Genomic DNA, 6,000 nt, shown 5'->3' with positions numbered 1-6,000 from the left:
TCTGTACAAGTTAACACCCCACAGGGTGTGCCCTCGCCGGAACCTAAGGTCTTCTGCACTATCCCTTGGCAAATGGGAATTCCACTGACAATCCATCTTAGGAGATCGGGGCAGGCACAGTACTAGTACAGCCTAATTGCCTGGCAGGTGTAGTTTCCAGGGTAGTCAGTAATACTCTCTCCGGTGCAAAGCACTTAAGTAGTTATAGAGTATTCCTTCTTCCATTTCTCACGAACAGTGTAATTAGCGGAAATGTTCGTGAAGAGACTAATAAACCACTCTTCAGCATCTACAGGGAGATTTAGGGGGACCATCCCCGAGTGTAGTCGGGCACTACCGCACACGCAACAGTTAGACTTGTTGCTCCCTCCTCTCTCACTAGCCCTATCCAGAGTAATGTCCTTGGCACAACTAAGACTGGTCTCCCGGATCTGAGGCTTTCTTACAGTATGAAGCATGGATGGATCCATGTAAGTCTTTCGGCTAGTTTCACAGCTGTGGCAGTACTCAGAAGCACCTGGTGGGGGCCATCAAATCGGGGCTCAGGAGGGTGCTTCCTGGGGAACTTCTTGATGCGCACCCAATCCCCAGGCTGCAAGATATGTGTCCCAGTGTCTGCCTCTGAGTCTGGAAGAGAACACCTGTATACCTTCGTTTACCTCATTCCCTTCCGGTACCCTGTATCTGCAGATTACCTCATTCATGAGCTTCTGTGTGGTTATCTGCTCATTTACCTTAGTATCCGGGTGGGCCTCCAACCTGAAAAAGACTCGAGCAACAACAAGCACATATTCATACTCCCCAACAGGTGTGAGCTGAATGTGGTCAAATTGGCAATCTCTGAAATGCGTAGAGTGGTCAAGGCAAGTGTTATATGGCCACCTTACTTCTGTCCGGACTCGCACATGGCAAAGATCATGCTAACTGGACAAATGATGCAGCAGCTACAGAGAACCCAGGTGTCACCCATTCTTGTTCAGTGTCGCCGTCATCGCTGCTTTCGATTCTGTATACCAGCTGGGCCATCATGGGGAACAGGGACCTCTGTAGGCAAGTTCTGTTGATTGTTCGCCATACGCCGTCCTGTGCTGTCGCTCCCGTATTTTAGCCCATCTGCTTTCTTTCCTCGTTGACTTGTAACTGTAAAGTCCTTGACATATCAAAGTCCAAAGTCTTATCAAAGTCCAAAGGTTTTATCAAAGTCCAAAGGTTTTATCAAAGTCCAAAGGTTTTATCAAAGTCCAAAGTCTTATCACTGACTCATGCTGTCAGTATCTATTCTTCTTTCTTCCACGGCTTGAGGGCCGCTGCCTTTGCCGTGTTGTCGGCGAGGGTGTCATCTCTCGCTTCTCCGTTGTAGAAATCGGTGTGGATTCTCCATTGCCAGGTAGTAGTAGTAGGGTTTCCATGAGACTCTGCACCGCTGCACCATTCTTAATTGGCTGTCCTACTGAGATAACAAGCTGTCTGGCCTTCCATATTGGGCCATAATCATGAGCTATGCCAAATGCATTCCAGGAGTCAGTGTAAAAAGTTGCCGACTTACCTTCTACCACTCCACACGCCTCAGTGAGGGCCTCCGGTTCCGCTTCTTGCCCTGAGTCATGCGGAGGCAGAGCTTCTGCGTTTAGGACATCTTGTTGTGTAACCTCTGCATATCTGGTTCGGAATCCTCAATCCTCACCCTGATACCATCTACAAAAGAAAACTCAAAATATGCATCATTAACAGTGTGTACATCACTACAATAGTGTCAGAATCTTGCTGCACAGAATTTTTAAATAATTTTAAAAAAATAGCTGATCTGCCATACTCAGATCACCTATGCCTCCCCCCAGGAATACCTGATTAAAAGAAGAGTAGCCGGATTCAAGGTATTACAACATTGGGAAGAAATATTGGGGGAGGCATGGAAAGAGCACATTGTAGTCGAATCTAATAGGCCAGAGATAAGTGCTTGGGTTGCACTTGCATGAGTATGTTCTGGGTGTCATTTGGGGTGTGGACCACTAGGGGGTAGTCCAATACCAACTTAGAAGATTTGTCAACCATTGCCTGTACTGCTGCCACCGCACAAGCAGATGAGGGAGCTCCTCAAGTCACTGGATCCACCCTCATGGCTGTGGTTGTCCTTCGTGCTTTTGTGTCAATACTGTCATATGGCCGGCAGTATGAAACAAGGCCCAGAAAGGTGCGGAATTTGGCAACGGGTGTATGTACAGGTATGGCCTGCAGAACTTGGTTAGTCTTTGGAGGCCTCCAGGCCTTACAGCCTTCTGCAAGAGAAATTAACAGTGAAATTGTGGCCGGTTGGCAGTTTTTCCAAAGCATCAGCACACAGCACCTGATCTGCATGGCTGACCCTTCACCCCTTTTTTTTTTTTTTTTTTATAAACTAGGGGGATACTGTTTGACCCAGGGGTGTGTATCTGGGTCTCGTATATATTATCATGGTTGATACATCCAATTTCCCTATGCCTGTCTTGTGGGTGTCCCATAATTTGTCAGGAACCGTGGAAAGCTGAGTTTGGGACAGGAGAAAAAACAAAACTTTTTCTTCTGGCTATCTATGATTCTTACCCCCTCCTTGGATAAGAGACGTGTTCTTGCATCATCAAGCTCCACCCCTCTGAGTGTGGCTAATCACTTACTTCCTTATTCTCTCATTCAATGTTTGGCAGTCCTTGGGTACACATCACAACTCAATAAAGATAAAGTCTTATGCACCACACAATTTACATTTTACAAATTACGGGTCAATCTGCCCCGTTCCTCCTGTGGATACCTGGCCTTATCGTTACCTGCTTGTTTCCTCTTCCTTGGCTTCTCTACCGTCTCTTACTCCCTGTAGTTTATTTATTTATTTTATATTGTCTGTGAATATACGTTACTTGTGCTGGGACTACAGGGCAAGTAACTTCCTCTTTTTAGAATCTCTCCCTCCCGTGACAGCCTAGCGAGAGGATTACAACAGTTTTTGTCCCAGACTTCCGGCGACCGGGCAGATGCAGTCTTAGATGCTGGGCATCTCCATCTGATTGGTAATGTACTGCAATTCCCTCTATTCACTAAACTGTATTGAACGCTGGTGTCTTTGGCTTGTATTAATACAGACGCCATTTTAGCCTACCTTCTCTTCCTCTTTTCTTAGGGAAATTCTAACGTCTAATGCATAAATCTTATGTTGTAACCTTACGGTCACAGTGGTGACCACCTAACATTGTATGTGGTTACAATTGAATTGGGGACTAAACACCTATTGGGGACTTGGCAAACATAGACGTATTTTCTTGTGGGCATGGTGGACTACGCAGTTTGTTACAGTTACAGTTTGTATTCTTAAGAGCCCCCTCAGGATGTGAGTGGCATATAACTTTTTACATTTGTATGACGGATGTATTTGTCTGAAGGATTAGGTTACATAACAAGCCATCCGCAGTAGTTTTAACATCCAACAGTAGTTATTTATTACAGCACAGGAATTGCTCCGCTTCTATTAAGAGTTCCACTTCCTCTTTTTAAATGTAGTTAGCAGCTTTTTTTTTCCTTTCTAAACCATTACGGGCACAGTTGAGCAGGACTGATACTAATTCTATATTGTAGACAAACAAACTATTCCTATATAACAACATGATTATAAAAGTCTCCTCAGACGCCGGACATAATATGCCCCGCCCTAGAGTCTCTAGCATTTCTGTCGCTACACAGTTTATCAATCTACCCTCAGACGTAGGGACATTTAAACCATAAACAAATATTTGTGGACGCACACAAATAGACAGACAATTAGACGGAGCACCAGTACGGCTGGTTTGGTCTAAACTGCCCCTCGGGATACTGTCTGGCAGCCCTCTGTCCTAGATCTTTTACCAGACTTTACCGGAGCAGTGGTGCCTGTCCAGACGTTTGACCGTTTCCTGACTCTAAGGTTTTAGACACCAAACCTGACCCGAGCAAGGACCTCCTAGTCAAACTACCCCGTCAGGTCCCCCTGACTCTAAGGTTTTAGACACCAAACCTGACCCGAGCAGGGGGCCCCTGCGGGGACTTCCTCTCCCTCAAAGCAATTCACTGACCTTGCCAACAGACCAGTACTCTGAAAACGACAGGCATGTAAACATTCCTTTATATCTTATGACAGGTTCTTATCGAGTGATCGAGACTTAAAGAAGTACCTGTCGATCGGGTCCAAATCATTCGGCCTGGCACGGCACATAGGCGAGCCTGAACTTAGCCACACAGGTATAGATAATTAATTTATCTCACCGTGTTCTGATGATATTTTGGGCCCACCAAGTCCAAGGTCGCTTATGTCCGTGTCTTCTGTCCGAATTCTATGGAACCTGTCGATCACTCCCCGTACGGGCCACCACTGTCGTAGCATTCCTTTGCGGAATCACGGCTTACTCAATTTGGAATGTTTACACCCTTCCATATTAATTCTGAATTGATAATGCGCATAAGAAGTTTTTCACACTGACACGAGGTTCAGCATGCATAGCTTCCTCAATTCTAACTTTAATGATCGGCGTGTAGCCTATTTTAAGAGTTTAACAAATCCGCCCATCTGGGCAGGTCAAAGATTACATAGATACAACGTATTGTTTAATTATTGGATAAGCATCTTGCAATTCTTCCATCCTCCGGTCATCTGTGATTGGCCATCAGGTGGTGGATGAAATGAGTGGGTTGTCTTGGACCCACGTGTGGTTCCTTCGATATGATTGGATGTTACATCATGAACTATAAATTGCACAAACCTCCCATGTTATTTGCATACGTTTCCAGTAAAGTCGCTGGGGAAATTTTCGCGGTAACTTGAAAGCGGAAGCTTGTCTCAGATTCGGTTCATTGTCTACTCCCTAGTTCCTTTAATCACCCATGCAACCGGACAAACAGATATATTTATATCTTGGTTGCGTGCTAAATTTCATCCAGCAGAGTTTATAAAACAGATATTTCATATAAGCATTGTATTTCATATAAGCACTGCCTAATACATATTTTGCATAAGTAAGTAAGTACCTTTCTATAGCTGAATCAATACAGGATTAAAGCATTTCAATTAACAAGTTTCCCCAAGGCCCACCAAATCCCAATACACAAAGATTTATATATTGGGATTGCCACCACAGGAGTGGATGAGGTACAATGCTAACAAGAGCGACAGATCTAACTGTTTCGTGTGCGGTAGTGCCCAACCACACTTGGGGATGGTCCCCCTAAATCTCCCTGCAGATGCTGAAGAGTGTTTCCTTAGTCTCTTCACTAACATCTTCACTAATTACACTACTTGTGAGAAGTGGAAAAAGGAATACTCTATAACCACTCAAGTGCCTCGGCCCAGGGAGAGCATTACTGTCTACCCCGGAAACTTCACCTGCTATGCAAACAGGCAGGGTAAAAGTAGATTTTTGGGGGACTCGCCAATGAGTATTGCTCCTCCTACAGTACACTAGTAGGTGAACAGACGCAGAACCTGGTCCAGTCCTTAGGAGATGTTTACTGGCATTGTGGGTACATGAGGTTGAAGACCCGCCTGGAAGGTAATTGGACAGGGGAGTGTGCCTTAGCAAAAGCCCTTATGCCCCTCCACATCCTGTCAGACAACGTTGAGGATAATGAGGTTACCCCCAATAGTTACCATAGAGTGAGAAGAGAGGCTCCTGGCGGTAGTTTTTAATCTACACGTGTACATTGACGCCATAGACCAGCCAAGGGGGGTACCTGATGAGTTTAAAGCTAAAGACCAAGTTAAAGCTGGGTTCGAGTTCATTTTTCCAATCATTACAGTAAATAAAAATGTTGACTGGATTAATTATATTTATTTGGGTTACCGAGGAGGGTCAACCGAAGAGGACTGTGAAAATTACCTGGGAAAGTTAGAGAAAAGACATTTCAAGGGGGATTGTAGTAGAAATGATGATTAATTAGCGTACAATGTCTATTGATTTGTATAAATTAGATGTATTAAACAGCTGTAGTGATTCAACTCTGCAA

Source organism: Eleutherodactylus coqui, chromosome 2, assembly GCF_035609145.1.
Source record: "Eleutherodactylus coqui strain aEleCoq1 chromosome 2, aEleCoq1.hap1, whole genome shotgun sequence".
Taxonomy (NCBI): Eukaryota; Metazoa; Chordata; class Amphibia; order Anura; family Eleutherodactylidae; genus Eleutherodactylus; species Eleutherodactylus coqui.
Note: the sequence above shows the minus strand (reverse complement) of the source record.